Source organism: Arvicanthis niloticus, chromosome 7 (assembly GCF_011762505.2).
Source record: "Arvicanthis niloticus isolate mArvNil1 chromosome 7, mArvNil1.pat.X, whole genome shotgun sequence".
Taxonomy (NCBI): Eukaryota; Metazoa; Chordata; class Mammalia; order Rodentia; family Muridae; genus Arvicanthis; species Arvicanthis niloticus.
The window spans coordinates 13,605,520-13,624,696 of NC_047664.1; the positions used below are offsets into that span (position 1 = coordinate 13,605,520).

The 19,177-nt window shown below is 42.8% G+C and overlaps 1 protein-coding gene across 2 annotated transcripts in view; it reads left to right on the forward strand.

Moving 5' to 3' along the window:
* Positions 1 to 19,177, forward strand: part of Sptbn1 (spectrin beta, non-erythrocytic 1) — a 159,646-nt gene that overhangs the window by 76,876 nt on the left and 63,593 nt on the right. The gene's annotated exons all lie outside the window — the stretch shown is intronic.

Consider the following 19,177-nt stretch of genomic DNA (forward strand, 5'->3'; position numbering starts at 1 on the left):
ATTAGAGGAGAATTACAGAATTTCTTTTGGGGCTGGAGACATGGTTCGGCCGTCAAGAACATTTGTTGCTCCTGTGATGACCTGAGTTCAGTTTCCAGCACCCACATGGTGACCCAGGTGATATGATACCATCTTGTGAATTTCTCAGGTACCAGGCCCCTGCATCTGAGGGGTGTGTGTGTGTGTGTACACATGTGTGTGTCTGTGTGTGTATGCATGTATGTGTATATCATAGCATGCACATGTAGATCACAGGACAACTTGCAGGCATAAGCTATTGTCCTCTACTGTATAAGGGATGGTGAGCTCTAGTGGCTAGGCTTATACGGCAGGTGCTTTACCTGCAGAGCGATCTGGCCAGCCCTGTTGATGGTTTTTCAAAAGCAGGATTGAGGGTGACTAAAGGATAGAATTAAATTTCTAGCTGCTCCTTTGTGCTATCCTAGCATGTTTAATATATAACACTATCAGCATTACTATATTTTCAAAAGAAATGAAAATGAAAGCAGTTACCTGAAATTTGACCGTGCAGCAAATTTAAGTTTCCAGTACTATTCATACCACATACACATTATAATCAAATACATTCAGTGTGTCTTTTTACGTTTTACTTCCTGGTATACATTTCCAGCTTGCTTTTGTAAACCTGAGAACTGTGCTTACCAGTCTCCAAATGTTTCCTTAAGTAGGATAGAGATAATACGCATACTACATTCATGTAAGAATCAGATGAGCTTCTGTGAGGAAACCCATGGTTATATGGTCCTTGAGGTAAGTGCTCACTAACCCACAGCAACTGTGATGATTTCAGCTGTTAGCTAAGTGATCAAGGAGGCTTGTTAGACAGTGCCTCAACTTCTAGCCCTACCAAGCTCCTCTCCCAGCCACCACCCCTGCAGCACTCCCCACTTCTGGGTGTGGTTTCCTTCAGTGTGTTGGGAGAGTGTTTAGCTTGCCTGGAAATGCACTCAGCTGAAACATGCACTTTTTATTTAGAAAGAACGTAAAGCTAACAAGCCTCTTGGGCCAGTGAGTTTTGGTGTATATTCAGGGTCACCATGGTGATTACTCCCAAATTCATGAAAAGCACCTAGAGCAGCTATTGCTGGAGCTATGGAGAGCATCCAGCCCCGTCTCTCAGAACCCCCTTTGTTAGAGGTGTCCAAAGGAGTGCTGCTTGCCTTCCACTGGACTGTGTGTCCCCTAACCCGGTTTGTAGTAGGTACAAGATTTTTATGCAGCAGTAATCACAGTGTCATGGAGACACAGACTGGTCTATGTCTGGCCTGTATTCACAAAAGCCCTGTGAAGTGTCTGGCTTTGTTGTCCCTTTCTATGTGAAATGATGCAAGTAGAGAGTTGATGGGGAGCACTAAGGCACACTAGTCGTGAAGAGAGTGAGGAGACCGTGCATAGTCTCGGGGCTCTGGTCTTGGCTGATGGGAAGCGCACAGACGGTGTCTTTTTTTGAGCTCATTTACAGTGGAGTTTGTAGTTAGATACCATTTGAACAAAAGCCAGTTTCAAGGGTATTGTGTATTTAACCTGAAATCCAGTACAAATTGTAGACATTATTTGGGAAGCATTGATAAGATACACCCAAGATCATAGAAGACCAAAGAATCTCTTGAAAGATAGGTGGCATTGTCATTTTTAAAATTTATTTTCTTTATTAAGGAAAAGAAACGTTAAGGCAGCAATCTTCAACCTTCCTAACGCTGTGACCCTTTAATATAGTTCCTCATGTTGTAGTGACCCCCCAAACATAAAATTATTTTGTTGCTACATCATAACTAATTTTGCTGCTGTAATGAATCATAATGTGAATATCTTGCATGCAAGATATCTGATATGTGACCTCCCTCCCAAGAGGTCACACTCCACAAGTTGAGAACCACTTTTTGAGGTTACTTCCTTTTTATTTGCATCTATTTTAATTCTTAGTTTATTGAAGTGGTGAGTTCCACAGAGTCACTGTAAGTCATTAGCTTCTGTGTGTAAGACCTGAGATGTGACTTCACTATGTTTCTAGTACTTGAACAGAGTACTCTCATTTGTATTGAGGGAAACATTTATCATGGTAGTAGAGAAGAGGTTATATATTATCTGCACAGAATTGCTGTGCAAATGAATTCCCACCTGTGTGCTCTGTGCTGGTAGCCAGGGGAGCCATGGAAGGAGTGTCAAACCTGGTGTTAGTGGTGGGGACAATTACCCAGGACTTTATCTCTTCAGAAGCAGGAGGAGGCTAGACAGCACATGCATTATGGATGGGTGGGTGGGATGGGTGGCTATTCCTGTTAAAGGGCACTAGAAACCTATTTCTTTTCTTTTCCTTGGCATGTGTTTTATGAATAATGGGTCTGTCTTAGTTAGAGTTCTGTTGCTGTGATACAACACCATGACCAAGAGCATCTTGATAGAGGGACAGTGTTTGTTTATTTCAGCTTATGGTTGTACATCAAGGAACTAAGGCCAGGAACCCAGAAGCAGGAACTGAAATGGAAGCTATGGAAGGAGTGCAGCTTACGTGGCTTGCCTCCACATGGCTTGCTCATTCTCCTCTCTTACAGTGCCCAGGACCACCAGGTCAGGGCAGCACTCTCCACAGTGAGGTGGGCCCTCTGATCTCATTCGTCAGTCAAGAAAAGACATTGTGGGCTTGCCCACAAGGCCAGTCTGGTGCAGACATTTTCTCAGTTGAGGTTCTCTTCCCCAATCACTCTAGCTTGCATTAAGTTCACATGAAGCTAGCCAGCACAGAGGGATAGTGGAGTAAGGAAAACAGTAACACATAGAAAGTTCTTTTTGTCCTGGTTGTCTTCCTTCCCCACCCCACCAGGCTGTACTAACAAACCCAGAACTGTTGAATGAAAGAATGAATCTGTAGTCAAAGTATGGCTTTCCTGGGCTGAGTTTATTGGCTTTTTAAATTTAATATGACCCCAGTGATCCCTGCCCTTAACTCTCTGTTTAGGTATTGCCTGAGAATGTATTCTTTTTTGTTTGTTTGCTTTGTTTTGTTTTGTTTTTTTGAGACAGGGTTTCCTCTGTGTAGCCCTGGCTGTCCTGGAACTCACTCTGTAGACCAGGCTGGCCTTGAACTCAGAAATCCTGCCTCTGCCTCCCAAATGCTGGGATTAAAGGCGTGTGCCACCACCGCCCAGCTGAATGTATTCTTAAGAACTGCAAGGTGCTGTGGAGTTTTACTGTTGCTGTTAGGAGTCGTGAAGAAACTAAACATAGTATAAACGTTTGGATAGGTAGTTTGCTAGAGTTAGGTATCGGATGTCTCCCATTGACTCTTTCCTTCCTTTGAGTGTGATGCTTGAAAAGTTTATAATCTGGCTTCATGGCAGCAAGTGCTCCACAGTGTATCCTGGGAAATTGGATCCATTTCCCTGGGTGTGGCAGCCATTCACATTTGTGTGTTGTGTTACTGTAAAGCCAACCCAGCGTTTTACACTGCACATGTGCCTTTGCCCCAGGGCCTGCTGCATGAGTAATAATTTGTGTGGAGGCCAGACAGGTGACTCACACTGATCAAACAAAGGAAGGGCCTCAGAAATGTAAATAACACATTAATGTGCACACTCACCTTGCTTCTAATAATTTTGAGCCCAAACTACTTTCTAGTCCTTGGTGTTTCCTAGTCCCTACCCCATTTTCTAAATCCTCTTATTTTTTCTATGTAAATACATGATTTCAAAGTTAAGTTGTTTTTCACTTGAAATACAGGAAACTGCCAGTCATTTATCAGTGGACCAGACTGTGGCCTAGTTGACTGGGCCTTTTTGGTCACAACTGTGCATAATTGTAGTCTTTATTGAGGTAGTAAATTCATTCAACTTCCCTTTGGAAGATGGGGTAGAATTGAGGGAAGGAGAGAGTCTCTGGAGTGGTGGGAGGAGTGTGAGTGGTGGGAGGAGTGTGTATGGTGAAGGAGTCTGGGGTGGTGGGAGGAGTGTGAATGGTGGAAGGAGTCTGGGGTGGTGATCTTCTGTGCTTACCTCAAAGGCAGGTGGAATAGAGGCAGTGGGAGCTGATGTTAGTTAACTCATGGTCTAGCTCTTACACTCACACCCCAACTCTGTGGGGACCCTTTGACCTTCTGCTGTCACCAGGCTTTTCTTACTTCCTTTTCTTGTGAGCTCCTGAATTAAGTCATATCCATCCCTGTTGTCTGCTCAGGGTTTAAGGAAAAGGGACATGAGACACAGATCTCTTGGTAATTCAGAAGCTGATGTGCAATCTTATGTTTTCTTCTATTCTAGTAGGAATTTACAGTGTAACTTGACTAGATTTCTTGTATTAAAAAAAGAAAACAAAACTATTCTTGCATGAGGAGCCCTGGTCATTAGAATAATGAGCAGGTGTGATTCAACTTCTGATTAATATTCTGCTTATGGTAGGGTTTCAGTCTCCAGCTCCACTAGGCAGCTGGACTCACAGAGATACAGTTTCTCTCTCCACCTATAGGAAGCTCACCAACAAGAGATGAAGAAGGAAGCTTTGAGGATTTGAGTAGATACTCTGAAAGAGGGAAGGTGGGCTACACACACTTGGAGAGCAGAGGACCTCTTCCAGGTTGCTGTGAGAATCATCTCCGTTCCTGTGTGTTGATCCTCTGAAAAGTACACATTTGTTTAAAAAAAAAAAAACAAGATTTTTTTTATGAGGGGAAGACAAATGCCAACTTAGTTGCTCAGGTTCCTGCTGGTGGGAAAGGCTGCATCCTATTTACTGGTAACACTGAGTACACTGTTTACTTACTCAGTTCTGTTGTTTGTGTTGGTCTCTTGAGACAGGTATTACTATAGAACTGGAACTGATGGTCCTCCTGCCTCAGTCTCCCAGTGCTATCCATCATACCTTATGCATTCTGAAGAATTCTCGAGATAAGAACAGACACGATCTATGTTTACATATGAGGATGATGAGCGTGGAGGAATGAAGTGACTTGGCCACTGTCATGTAACTGCTAGTGGTAGAGCTGGCATCCATAGCTGGTTGTGCACAAAGCCATAGTTGCCTTAAACCATTGTTCTACACACACTCCATTCCAGAGAACCTGGGTGTGGTTGGGTGTGGCCAGCATTTGTCTAGCAGCAGTCCCTGCAGTTTATTCTCCCTCCCCTCTCCACCCCCTTATTTCTCCCTCTCTCCCTCTGACGGGGTCTGACTACATAGCTCTGTCCTAGAACCCTGTTTCCTTCCTCCTCCTGGAGGGGAGCTCTTCCAGCACAGGTCAGAAAGGGTGAATACAGTGTGTGTGTGTGTGTGTGTGTGTGTGTGTGTGTGTGTCAAGGCACCTGCTTCACACCCAGCTCATGCTGGAAACCACCTCGCACTTTTTTCTTAAACTCACATTCAATGCAGAAGCAGAAGTCTGTGGTTTGACTTTGAAGCCACAGGTTATCAGTATACTCTTACACAATGTGGTGGCAAGGGTGTGGCTCCCAATCCCAAACCAGATGACACCAGTCATACTTTTCATAGTAGCACTGGTTTACCGAGAGCACGACCCATGTCAGGTTTTTTTGTTTGTTTGTTTTTGTTTTTTGAGACAGGGTCTTTTTATATATGTTGTGAAACTCTTATATAAACTAGGCTGGCTCACAGAGACCCTTTGAAAATGCTGGGTGTTAAACTGTACACCACCATGTCTAGTCCAATTTGTGTTGGTTTTTTTTTTTTTTTTTTTTTTTTTTTTTTGAGATGGGTCTTACTGGCCTGGTGCTTATTAATTAGGCTGGACTGGCTGGTCAGAAACTACTAAAGATCTGCCTGTCTCAACCTCCCCAGTGGTGACCGCAGTAAGCACACACTACCCGAGTTGTTTGCTTACGTACTTTGTTGTTGTTTTGACATGGGTTCTAGGGATAGAACTCAGGTCCATGCTTCAGAGCAAGTAATTTATTGACTAAGCTATCTTCCCAGGTCCTAAAATCCTATTTTCTAATAGGTGGCAACACAAAGCAAGTGATAGTACACACAGCTGTCAGCCTGTGTGGATAGAATTTATTTAAGTTTTTGCTTTAAGCCATTGTATACTTGGTCACTTTTTTGTAGGTATTAGACAGGTTTGTGGGGGTTTTTAAAGTGCACAATTAACCTATCAACAGGCTGAATAATGCACCGCTGGAAAAAAGTAGTTTTTTTTCAGATATCAAAACATAAAGCTGTTGTTGCTGATGAGTAAATTCTTTCATTTAAGCCACACAGCCATTTAATTTGCTTGTCATTGACGTTGTAAGAAAACAGCATAGGTTCCAGATGTGATGCTTCTGTCTGCAAGGGCATCGCTGACGTCCACTCACAGGCCAATAGTCTCCATGGAGCTGAGAAAGCTATGTGGAGGAAGGAGTTTGAGCTGGTCTTATTTTAGATGGTTCTGAGATTTGGTGAGTCAAGCTCCTTCTGAACTCTCTGAGTCCTGTGGACTCGGGCAGGATGGTGAGGGCTGGCCGCCAGACTCTTGCTCTACTTCAGGGTATATCTTTAAGAGCTCATTTGAATCTGTCTACAATCCTTTGAATCAAAGGAGAGGGAAATTTGTTTATATGCATTAAGGAGGCTTTGTTCCAACAGAGGACTTTGGTTTTCTTGCTTTTTCCCAAGATAGGAATTAGCGTGTAGTATGAGACAAATGTGCCGGGGGACGGGACCCTTATTTAGTACGGTTTAGTTATGACAGCAGAGTTAGGGAGAAGGCAGCCACTTTAATTGCTTTGTCGCTCAGGTCTTCCATTTTCTGATACTACCTTGACTTGGCTCAGTGGCGTTTGTGTAGGCCCAAGGAGTCTCTTGGTCCAACCTAGTGCTTCAGGGTTTCTGCTGTTTTGATGAATTAGTTGTGATTTCTAAAACATTGTTTGAAACCTGACAAAACTTGAAAGCCAGTGGCTTATAATGTGCTCTAGTTGTGCCACTGCAGGCTGGGACAGCGTGATGCACAAGAAGGACGTAGATGTCATGACGAACGAGCGTGTGCAGTGTAAGGACATTGGAATCTTGGGCATATAAAGGCCGGCTACTCTCTGAAATTACATTTTAAAAGAGAAGAAATGGCAAATGTTTCAAGATGTGTGAAGGTATATTGCTTTCTGATTGTGGGATGTAAAAACAGTAATTTTGAGAGAATTGTCAAGAACATGCTGAAGCTTATATGATGGAAGTAGGTGTGAGCAGAGGAGTCACAAAACGAGCCTGGGGCGGGGTTACCCAGGATATGGTATTTCTCCCATTTCAGTTATTTATGGTTATTATTTGGGATTTTTGCCTCCATTTTGTTAGCTAACTGTAAGTTAATGTTGGCACAAGTCCACAGACTCTGCTGCTTAGAAGCCAGGGTTGGCAAAGTAACATTAGACAAGTAGCTAGTGTTTCAGTTGTCTTGCAGGTTAGCAAGGGCTGTCGGTCATCTAATACAAATGGAAAGACTTCGGTAAATAAATGCACTGTTATACTTTGGGCACTTTGATTTGTCTGAATGCTCCCCCAAGGTTCTAATAGATAGATGTTCACTGTTTTAAAGGGGACAAAAAACTGAAAAAAGAAAAAGCACCTTCACCTCCCCAGAACAAACAAAGAGCAAAACCCAAATTTAAACAATTTAGGTATCCTGTTCTCTGAGATCAAAGAATCAAGTCCTGTAGAGGAGATGATGGGTTGTGAAGGAAGGGGAAGGGCCATTGTGGGACAGGAGGAGCACGGCGAGAGGTCCTTGCCTAAAGTCTGGGGCCCAGAGCATTGTAGTGCTCTCAAGAGCAGCCACACAAGGCTTGTGCATGAACAGTTCTGTGTATTTGCAGCCTTGATTCCTGTGTTCTTTACCACAGCCCATTGAGGCATTGTCTCCATCATGAAGGTAGGCTGAGTGAGGCACAAAGGGCATGTTGGCCAGAAGAGCTCAACTTGTAAAGCGTAGTCAGAATTATAACCCAGACAGTCTGCTTTGAGATCATTTGTTATTGTTGTTAGACAAACAAACAAACACTTTGCTATGCTACCTTTCTAGTGTGTTTTGAGTGATAATTTCTGAGAAGACCCAATTCCTCAGTCTATGATTTTCTAGCTCTCAGACTAGCATTTTGCAAGGACTTGAGAGACCCTGATTTGGGAAGGACGAATTCTGAGAGGTTAAGCTTCTTGATTTTGTCCAGACTGGTTCATAATTGGTGGTGGCAGGGTTCCTCTGTCATTTTTCAGGCCTCCTTTTGAATTTCCCCATATTATGTAAAAATAATTTTTAGAGCGGTTTATCCACACTTGTTAGTATCATAAAACCACAAAACTTGGTTTTCCTTACTAGCTGTTACTGCTGGCACCAGGGAAGTAAGGGTTTTTATTACATTTATGATTGAATTTGATCTGAGCCAGTGCCTCTTGGCAGTGACATTTTCTGTGTGGATGTGATAATTGTGCTCAGTGCAGAACCACAGACTCATCATGGATTCATGGGCTCTTTTCTTTGGCTTCTCTGTCTAGAGAAAATGTGACTATCGTTCTTGGGAAGTTCAGAAAGATGTCATGTCCCTGCTAATGGGTCTTACCCCAAGATCTGTACTTATGTGTGTGTGTGTTTTCTGTAGTCTTCTTTTCTCTCATAAACATAAAGCTGATTGCAGATTTACATAGGTCATGGGATATTCCCTTTACTTTAAGTTGCAGTGCATTTTGAAATGTAGAAGGAGCTGTAACTAGTCCATGGTCAAAGACAGTTGAAACAATTTACATTTGTCTTGTGGCCTCTGTAGGTGTGGACTGGAAGAAATGCAGTACTTGGCTACATCTTGGCATTTTCTTCCAGATTGAGCCTGTGGGTGTGACACCTAGTCAGCCCTTACATAAGTAAACTCAAACTTCATGACAGGGCTCTAGTAGTCAAGGAGCAGGGCTTTCCTCTATAGTAGGAAGGGTGTGCCTTCTGGGTGTGCCTGCCTGTCTGAGGAGCTCCAGGACAGCCAGGCTGCACAGTGATTAGCATGTTAAGGGACTGTTAGCGTGGTTAGCCCCTTAACATGTTCCGTTGGCTCCTGGCTGCAGTGGCAGAATAGCATTAGACAAAGGTGCTTCTCAACAGTACTTCCCTGAGGCTCAGAAACTCCTGACCTTGGGTTCACCTGAGGTGAGTCTGAGAGAATGTGGGAATTTAGGTACTGGTTTTAGCTAGTGCATCTAGACCGAAATGACTATTGTTTTTTGGGCTTTTCCGCCAAGTCCAGTATAACTGTGCAAGTAAATAGACCAGAGCAGTACGTCTTTGGAAAAGGATTCTACCCCCCCCCCCCCAACCTCTTTTCTAGTGCTGTTACTTTCTCCTTTAGTAGTGCCTGAGAACTGCTCTTTCTGTTTCTAGGACCAACCTGAATTTCTTTGTTGTGTAAATAAGTAACCATGGTTTCATTTACATTGCAGCCATAGGTGAAAGGTTTCTGGGCTGGTTCTGTCAGCTTTGGGCCCCCTTGGGAAGGAAGCCAATGCCAAGAAAATTGAAGCATCCACAAGGGTTACAGAGTACCCTGTATTGTCAGGACAGTGATGGCTGGGGATATGTTCTTTGGAGAAAATCTCTTGAAGATTGCTTGGGGTGCCTTTGTTTTATAAGATTTCTTCTTTGTCAAGTGGTAGGGACTAAAGGTCCCTACTCCATGTGGAACTAAACAGTATTTGGAACTTGAAGCAACAAGAGCCTACTTTGTCAGTCCCCTTTTGTCTGTATTCTCTAGCTAGCTCTGTCTACAGTTGATCCTCATGAGCGGGAAAGCCATGTTAATCAAGCTCAGACCATATGATCTGAGAAGATCACAGTGTTGTATTGCTGCTTATTTGTGTATGTGGGGGATTGTATGCATTTGTGTATAATGACGTTATAATTCTAGTATTCTCATCTTCCCCCCGTCATATTTCCCATCCTTTCTCGTGTGTGTGTGCGTGTGTGTGTGTGTGTGTGTGTGTGTGTGTGTGTTACATGCCAAGCAAGAGTTGTAGCCACTAAGTCATGCTAACTTTGAAGCCCAGCTAGGCCTCCCTAGCTGGGATTACAGACATAACACCTCTGTTCCTGATTTATCTGCTATTATTTTTCATCCAAACAAGAAATTTACTAGCTATCACTGCTGCTCTCCATCGGTAGCCCTTCAATATCGTTAGTGCTGTGGAGGGAGACTGGCTTCATAGAAACTTGGGTTGACAGACATTGTTGGCTGACCTGCTTATCCAGACGTGGGTATTGTCCTTTGTTGCTGCTTTTGAGGGTGTCTTGGCTGGGACTGGGCAACCTTGGTGCTGATTGGCTACTTCTAGACTGGCAAGGCAACCTTGCAGCCAGCTTTCATGCTTTGGTTTCCTTGTTCTGGGGAGTTGTGGTTGTCTACTTGATATTTGTGTGTGTTTGTCTAGTTTCTAGCCTTTAATTTGCCCTGCGACCACTTTGTGGCTCAGGGTACAGCCCACAGTTAAAGAACAACTGTCCTAGGCCTGAGTAGAGTCCTTTTCCCCTTTTATTACTGCTTCCTTCACAGACTAATTACCAGCTGCTGCTCTTGTTAAACTTCATTAATCCCGAGCCTCTGTCCATAGGAATGGCCTTAAGATAAAAAGACCCTCAGCATTTTGTTGCTGCTGCTAATTGCCCCAAATTATATGTTTTTATTAATTAAGCACTGCTTGCCTCCAAATCCTATTGAAGAATGTTCCCATATCTTCCCTGAAAGCAGACATGCTACTTTGTGGTTTCATGTTGGGGTGGGGGTGGGGAAAGGGGTGGAGGTCCCTGAAATGATCAGGCCCAAGAGCCAGGGTAGTTCTGGAAACATGGTAAAGGTGAAACCTTATGTAATCTTATTCAGATCCTTAATTCTACACTGATAAGGCCTTCAAACAGATACAGTGGTGAAATATTTTATGTTTGTTTAAAGTACATGATGGCAGAAAGTTGCAAAACTAGCTTACTTAAGTCATTGGCTCTGGGGCCCAGCATGTTTGTGCAATTACATATTTCTTACTCTTTTTTTTTTTTTTTTTTTTAAAAACAAGTACTGTTGTGTGTAGCTTAGACTGAGCTGGGCACTAGTATCAGTCTCCTTTCCCTCAGTCTCTTGAGTGCTGGGATCACAGGCATAAGACACAGACTATTTTAGATGGGAGAGGGGGTGGAATATTTTGCAATGTGACACTTGAAAATGGAGATGTCATTCTTGGATTTGGATTAGTAATGACTGAGCAAAGGCCTCCCAGTGCAAGGTTGATATATCTATGTGCCTCGCAGGTGTCCCACAGGGGAGAGGCACACCTCTCTTGTTTAATGAATAACTGGAAAGATGGAGGGTTTGTTTGTTTGTTTGTTTTTTATGAGGGTGTCCAAAACCTTTCAGTTTAGGAATGTTCATGACATGCATAGTATCTTAAGGATACATGAAGCCCTGAATTCCATTTCCAGCATCACATAAAACGGGTGTAATGGTAACCCCAGCTCTCAGACGTCAGAAGCAGGAAGAAGATCAAGGTTATCCTCAAACTGGCTACATCAGACCCAATTTCAAAAACAATCAAAAAGGAAAAGTAAAGAGACTGAATTCAGCTTGTTCCTATCAGGAGAGGGGCAACCTTGTCTGGCATCCAAGGTATAACTTGTAGTTGTAGCCCATGAACATTGCTGACACAGAATACATAAGACAGCAGGGGCTTCAGAATCACACTCCTAGGATTGTGCTTCCCTTGAGAATGCACAAATCACTGAACCTCTCTAACCCTTATACTTCTTCACATAGTGTTTATGAGAATTAATTCCATGTTAGCAAAGTGTTTCAACAGTGCTGGTCCCCAGTGCTCACTCAGTAAACCCTAACTATAGTGTATATAGGAGATGGTTTAACTCCTCCAGAGATTCCTTAGAATCATGTCCAGAGCACCTCCTGTGGTTTTAGCATCAGCCCCTATTGGGCTTGTCCCCGCAGACACGGCTAATGGTGACGGCATAATAGCTGATGCTGTAGTGCTTTGCTTGGAATAGGACTTGTTTTCTTATATATGAAATATGAAATTGAACCCCTGTAAATAAGAGAGAAAATGGGAACTTCTTACCTTAAGTACGGGTGACTGGACACTTGGCCCAAGCTTTACTGCTCCTCGTCTTTTGAATTGTTTGCTGGCTGTTGTTGGAAACTCTTGCCCTATATCCTGTAGAACTCAGAATTTCTTGAGAGAAAGTGACTATAAAATTAATGTTCCCAGTGTCCATTGTTAAAAGGAAGCACTAATATTTGCCTTGTAATTTATGTTTATAAATGATGTGAGAGGGTAAATATTGGCTTGGTGTTTCTCAGAAGGTAGTATGTATTTGTTTTAGACTACGACTACTCGTCCAAGACAGCAACGACAGGTCCTTTGATGGGCATGTGTACATTCTCTCGAGTTTTCCTGCAGCCCGTGGATACCTATCCACGGCTCTCAGTCCTTTGCTCTTGTCAAGTAACAATGATACGATATTTCCCACTCAAATGGAAATGGCCTTTAAATTTTCAAAATCAGTATATACTCAGGGTTAGGGTTTTTAAACAAGAAATTAACAATCAGTTCAGAAATTCACAGATGGAAACATCTCCATCTTTGCTGTTCCCTTGAGATAATTATGACTAATAGTTTGAAAAACTTCTGTAGGTACATGCATAACTTATATACACTCTATATGTTTTCATATATGTTGTATAGATTCCCTACATTCCGTGACACGGAGTCACCTCTCCGAGGTTCCCTTATTTATTACTTTTTTGTGGATCAGCTATATTTTAATTTTACTTACTTACCCTTTGTTGTTTCTAGTCCTTTCTTGTGCTTTTACTGTTCTTAGGTATAAATCTGTTTCTTAGGTTTAATAATACTGTTTTTAAATCCTGTTCTTATATATAAATATTTTAAAACCTGTAGTATCATCCTATATATCTTTTTTCATATATAAGTCTTTTGTTTTGTTTTTTTGTTTTTTTTCGAGACAGGGTTTCTCTGTGTAGTCCAGGCTGTCCTGGAACTCACTCTGTAGACCAGGCTGGCCTCGAACTCAGAAATCCACCTGCCTCTGCCTCCCAAGTGCTGGGATTAAAGGCGTGCACCACCACTGCCCGGCTCATACATAAGTCTTTACAGAGTGGATTTCTATAGGTGAGGAAGTGCATGTTTATCTTCCCAGATACATACAAATGTGGCAGTTATTCATGTGTTTGCTAAAGTGACAGGGTTCATCTTTCAAGCGTAAGCAGCAGAGTTATGGTTTAATTCCACCTGCTCCCTACAGTGGACTCTACTGTCTGCAGTGCCTACAGAACAGAGTGTGAGCCTCCAGCCCTTCCCACACTAACCATAGATTGCTATCTTTATAGTGGCTATTGAGAAAAGGCTTAGGTATTCATTAAGCAATGAAATGCCACTGAAGGACAAATTGGTAGAGCAAGAGGTAACTAGCAATAGCACTTTGTGAGGAGGCTAGTTTACCCTGTCCTACCCACCTCCATACTGGTACCAACAGCCGGGTCCCCACACCCCACACCTGTTGAGACTACCTTACACTGCGATAAGCCTTAGGTGGGTGGAACGAATGCAGTGGCTGGACCTGCTTTTGGAGTGAACAGATTTGCTGATGTGTTTAGTGACGGGCGTACATTTCCAGATCAAAGAAAACAGAAAAACTAATTTCTGCCTTTGTATCTATTTCCATTCAAAGCTTTGTTTTTGTCATTTAAAAAATTAAATTTAGGTAAATAAATAGCTTTCTGCATCATCTCCTGTGGAAGTAGCATGGAAGCTTTGGTTATTTTCTTAATAATGAAAATTTGGTTTGAATTAAAATGTAAAACCCACTAATAGAAACTATTAACTGTGCTGCCATTCCATAGACATGACAGGTGGTGGGGTCAGGCCATTTCCACGTCCAGGCTCTAGCCCTTTAAACAAGGCTGTGTACATTGGACGCTTGTGGGTCTGCTGGTCATACTGTAGTGTTTAGCTTGGAAAGCACTTTTGTGCCCCTTTTACTATAGAGGTAAAGTTGGGGAAAGCCACCAGGAAATTAGGAGGCAGGGTTTCCTGCTTGCTGCTGCTGCTGTCATGATAACTTTATCCTATCTTCCTTCTCTGAAAGTAACTAAATAGTAGTTGAAGGTGTGAACCATCTAGCACTGTGAATTCTTAGGGAACTCAAGATTCCTCCGTAGTTTTTAGGGAAAGATCGCTAAATATTTTTAAATTATATTTTATTTATGTATGTGTATGGGCATGGGCATGCCATGACAAGCTTGTGGAGGTCGTCTCCCACAAGTGTGAGTTCTGGGCATCAAACTTAGGTCATTGGTCTTGGCAGCAAGTGACTTTACCTGCTGAGCCACCTCGCCAGCCTGGGAAAGAACGCTGAATACTCTGAAGCCCCGTACTTGGTTACTCACTTTGGAGTTTTGTAGAAGTGTCCCCGTAGGCTCACGTAGTTCAACACGATCCCTGGTTGGAGGAGGAGGCGGGGTTGTTATTGGAACCTTTGGGAGGTAGAAGCTTGTTGGAGGAAGTGGTCAGTGAGGATGGCCTGGGATGGGGTCTCTCAGCTGCCTGCCCTGACTCTGCTGCTGTTCCTTCCATCCCACTATAGGCTCCCCCTTGGAAAACCACAAGTGAAAGTAAACTCTTCGTAAGTCACTTTTGGTCAATACACAGAGTAATCAATACACTCATTGACTTGATCATCAGTGTGTGTGATGCTTGCTCTTCTGCATGGCAAACGTTTTAGACATCGGTATAGTTGCCAGGCTAACTGTGGAGCTATGAATTGGGTTAGAGCTTACACTTTAATAAATTACTTCCTAAATTAACAATACTCTGAGAAGTACAATTTTGACTCCATACATTGGTATATTATTTTAAATTAGGTCAGGCCAGGTACTCATCAACATCACACTGTTTTACATTTTGTTTCTTAATCTTTTCAGTCATTAGTTATTTGTGAGATCCCAGTGTAGTAGACAGTCTTTGTTCCCCTTAACCCAAACACACATGGAGTCTGTAGATATTTAGAGTTTGACATTGAAGTTGAGATATTCTTATTTAGTAATGCCGTTTTAACCCAGATAGTTCCTACAGTGGGCAGTGGTCATTGGCCAAATTAGGTGACTAATTTGTAATGTTGATTGAGACAGAGGCCAACTTTTAAATTTGTTATGTTTGTTTGTTTGTGGTTTCTTCAAGGTCCTCTGATAACATAGGCTTCATACTCATCTCCTAGCCAAGGATGACCTTAAACTTCTGGTCTTAGGTCTGCATCCTCACACTTGTTATGTGGCACTAACCTATGGCTTCAAGCATGCTAGAGGAGCACTGCACCCCTGAACTGCACCGTCAGCCCTAGCTGTACAGAATTCTAGTCTTACCTGTACATGTGTGTGCCACATGATAGGTTGGTTTAGAGTTTAGTTTTCTACATTTTATGTGTGTACATGTACACACCTGAGGTCAAAACTCAACCTGGAGGGCTTGGTTCCAGGGATCAAACTCAGAGCATCAGGCTTGGCAGCAAGTGCCCTTACCTGCTGAGCCATCTCTCAGACCTCTTAACTGCTCCTTAGAAAGCATTATGACTTAGAAAAATTACGGCACAGAGCCCACTCACTCCCACCTAGCCTCATTCAGCTACTTTTGTGTTTCATCTTTGCTGTGCCCTTTACGATGGTTGCTACTAGTCTGTCAGTAATAACATTCTGACATGTAGCTTAAAAACTAAGGATCTACTGTTTGTGTATGTTGAAACTTTGTCCTAATATTTATGACTGTTACATGTTACTTTCTGTTCACCTTGAAATCCACTTCACCCTCCTTTCAGGGAGGGTTGGGTGATAGAACATAATGCCCTTCAGAGGAAGAATGCAGCCAGTTAGGGAAGCCAGCCTTGAGCATCTAGCTCTTGCTGATCCTCTTAGGGTGCAGGTGCTTCCCTGGGCTCTTAACAGCCAGATGGGTGAGGAAGAGACCCAAGTTCATCTTCTGTCTGTGGATACTGTTGCAGTAACAAAACTAAAAATGTGTGTTGACTATGGAACATCAACTGGCTTAACAGAGAAGTTTGATGTGGCACCTGAGACAATGCCTTGTTTCTGACAAGTGCAGAGTGCTTATTTGCTAGGTTGAGGTTGACTTGATAGGGGAATCTGACAATTGTGGTGCTGACAATATTCTCAAAGTGCTTAAAACTAAAATGATAGACTTCTTCTATAAAGGACAGGACGATTGCCAATCTTGGCTTTTGTGGGCCACAAGGATTTTTGTAGTGTTATCATCCTCTTCTTTAAATAGTCCCTTCAAAATGTAAAGCTAAATATGTCTGATGGTACATGACAACTACCTAGGAGACTGAGTCAGGAGGATTGAGAAATTGAAGGCTTGCCTGGGCTACATACTGACTCTAAGGCACTGAGCAATGCCCTTTACCAAAAAGCAGAGTGGAAGCCTCAGTGGTGCAGTGTCTGGCTAGCATATGTATAATGAGGCTCTGCACTCAGTCTCCTCTACAGTAGGTATGGAGTTAGGGGTGCAGGGTGTTCTAGCTCCTCTCAGGTTACAGAAAAATAGGCTATAGGCTGCAGTTTACTGACACCTATGTTAAGTTGATACTTTAAGATTTTCATGTGTAACTTGTTCTTTTGTGTATGTAGATAGGTACATCACATGTGCATGTTGGTTGTGGGCTCCAGAAGACAACCTCAGCTATCATTTCTTGGGTGCCATCCACCTCATTTTTGAGATAAGGTCTTTTATTTGACTCCAGCACTTACTACTTAAGGCTAGACTGATGGGCCAGCAAGACCCAGGGTCAGCTTGTTTATGTCTCCTCAGTGCTAGGATTACAAGGACATGCTGTCATTAGTCCTTCACATGGGTGCTGGAGATTGAAGTCAGGACAGACCAAGTCATCTTCTTGTTCTGTGTTTTCTTGGTCCCTCCCATCCACGGATTTGATCTTTAAACTCATAAAGGGACTGGAGATGGATAGCTGTGTTCCTCTTTTCCCCTTGCAAGCTAATTAATAGTCTCTCTTTTCCCAGGGCAGTGTGGAGTGTGAGCAGGGTTTTGAGATTCTTTGGGGTTCTGGTGAATTACCAAAAACACTGTGTGTCTGTTTCCTCGTGAAGTTATCCCTGGGACAGAGTTAGTGGAGGTAGAGCCTAACACAGAAACAGTGGCCGCTCCCCTGTCCTCCTTCCTTTTTTCTCTGGCGGCAGTTCGAGGCTACGTCAGCCTGCTGTGCTTTGTGGAGAACAGTGGATCCCCAGCTTCACAGTGTACTTTCTGCATGTGAAGCAGTTTTGAAGGGAACCATCTTCAGTGAATGTTTCTAAACATCTCGAATGGAGTTTTGTGTCTGTAACTACACACCTTTTCCCTAGTCCTGGCTTGGGCACTATACACTGTTGTTAATTCACATTGTCTCCTAGGTCTTGTTTTCAATGGTAATTCCATTTCTCCACCCACTTATTTTCAGAGGAAGGTGTGGCCATAACTAGCTCCACAGTCTTGGCTTCTTGTAAATTGTGATTTCAAGGGGTTCACTTTGAAGTAGAACTGGCAAGGACACAGGAGTTCAGTGTGCTTTCTGGGTTTATAGCTGCAGAGTGCGTGTCCTTGCAGAGGCTCTGCCTTGTGAGAATCCAAGCTGTGCTGCTCAGAAGACAAGCTCTGCCCTCTGTCCACGGGGCTCTCCGTCTGATGCAGAGCGCAGGTGCCAGGCTAACAGAGCTCATGGCTGGTTTTATAGTCTGCAGGTCTGCTTGTGCCATTTTGGATTTGTGGTGACACTGTGTTTATTATGGGGCCCTAGGAATGCTTAAGCAAGTGAGCTACATTCCCAGTCCTGCTTGTGCTTTCAAAATAGATGTTTACATGGGTTTTGTTCTTCATGGGGGGCTGTTAGGAAAAAGAATACCTCAGGTTCTATTTATATGCCAACCAGCAAACATGAATTGCAGGCTCCAGACCAGTCCCAGGGAGGACTGTAGTCAGATGAGTTTCCTTCCTTCTGTTGCCTCAGAGCAGCTGGTGCTGTTATCAGTAGGACCAGTTGCTTGTTTGTGGTTTCCTGCTATGTCATTGTCCCTGCTGCTCCAGGACCCAAGATCTCCATCCCATCCTAGTCTTTCACTGGGACCCCTCTCCCTCCTTACAAAAGGAGGCGGGGAGGAGAAAATCAAGGATTTTGCTTTTATGGATAAGTCATTAAAATTTTTAGTCTATGACAATTGGCCTTTTTTTGGGTCTTGTTAATGTTTTCTGTTTTGTTTTATTTTATATTTTTATTTGTATGAGTGTTTTTCCTGTATTTTATATATGTGTACCACATGCGTACATGGTGTTCAAGGAGGTCAAAGAAGATGTTGAATCCCCTAGAACTGGAGATACAGATAATTGTGAGCCACCATGTGGGTACCGGAGACCAAACCCTGGTTCCTCATGTGCTCTTAACTGCTGGGTCATCTCTCCAGCCCCAGTTGTTTATGGATTACATTTAAATTTTTTATTTGACGTGCATGCGTGTGTGTGCGTGTGTGTGTGTGTGTGTGTGTGTGTGTGTGTGTGTGTGTGTGTGTGTGTGTTTACAGGTCATAAAAACTTGAGGAAACAAATTCTCTTCTATCATATGGGTTGGGGGGGTGTTGAACTCAGATATCAGGCTAAGTAGCAATGCCTTTGTTTGCTGAACCATTTGGCTAGCACTATATTAACTTTTAAATTTTGTTATCTCACGTAAGTGGGTGTTTTGCCTGAATTATGTCTGTGTATCATGTAATGTTAGTAGAGGGTGTCAGGAATATTTTGTATATTTTGTGGCTTTACAGATATAAGTAACAGTTCAAGACAAGAATGTCAAACTCTGTAGGTTCATTTTTTAGACTTCTTTATCTAATTGTATTTACATTTTAGATATTAAAGAACAATTACAAAACACTTCAATTGTGAGAGGTTTATTGTACAATGATAATGTTTAATTACTTAGATGTTTTTGTGCTTAGAGATTTCTTTCCTCCTAGATTTCAAGGGGACTACTAACTAACTGCAGAAGATTTATTAAGAGCATCCCTTTTGGCTGGGCCAGATGGTTCACAGTTTTAATGGCAGCACTCAGGAGGCAGAGGCAGGTGGATCTCTG